The sequence below is a fragment of the Arachis duranensis genome, chromosome 4 (genome assembly GCF_000817695.3).
Source record: "Arachis duranensis cultivar V14167 chromosome 4, aradu.V14167.gnm2.J7QH, whole genome shotgun sequence".
Taxonomy (NCBI): Eukaryota; Viridiplantae; Streptophyta; class Magnoliopsida; order Fabales; family Fabaceae; genus Arachis; species Arachis duranensis.
In genome coordinates, this window is record NC_029775.3 from 46,676,982 (window position 1) to 46,677,841 (window position 860).

Genomic DNA, 860 nt, shown 5'->3' on the forward strand with positions numbered 1-860 from the left:
ATTTTTCAGATCCTCAGTAACATGTCTCCTTTTTCATCATTCTTTCAAGAGCCAACATTCATAAACCGCAAATTCAAAAGACATATGCACTGTTCAAGCATACATTCAGAAAACAAAAAGTATTGTCACCACATCAAACTAATTCAACTAGTTTCAGAGATAAATTCAAAATCCTGTACTTCTTGTTTGTAATAAAAACCGTTTTTATTCAAGAAAGGTGATGGATTCATAGGACATTCATAACTTTAAGGCATAGACACTAAGACACTAATGATTACAAGACACAAACATAGATAAACATAAGCACTAGATTTTCGAAAAACAGGAAAATAAAGAACAAGGAATTTAAAGAACGGGTCCACCTTAGTGATGGCGGCTTGTTCTTCCTCTTGAAGATCCTATGGAGTGCTTGAGCTCCTCAATGTCTCTTCCTTGTCTTTGTTGCTCCTCTCTCATGATTCTTTAATCTTCTCTAATTTCATGGAGGAGAATAGAATGTTCTTGGTGCTCCACCCTTAGTTGTCCCATGTTGGAACTCAATTCTCCTAGGGAGGTGTTGATTTGCTCCCAATAGTTTTGTGGAGGAAAGTGCATCCCTTAAGATGAATCTCTCCATCTCCCATGACTCGGAGGTGAAAGCTTTTGCCTTCCCTTTCCTCTTTCTAGAGGTTTCTCCGGCCTTGGATGCCATAAATGGTTATGGAAAAACGAAAAGCAACGCTTTTACCACACCAAACTTAAAGGGTTTGAAGGTGACAAATGAGATGAGGGAAGGCTAGCCTTGCCAAGGTAGAGGACTTGTCCACCACCTTATAAAGTTCTTGAGCTATAACCTCATGAACTTCTATTTCTTCTCCAAT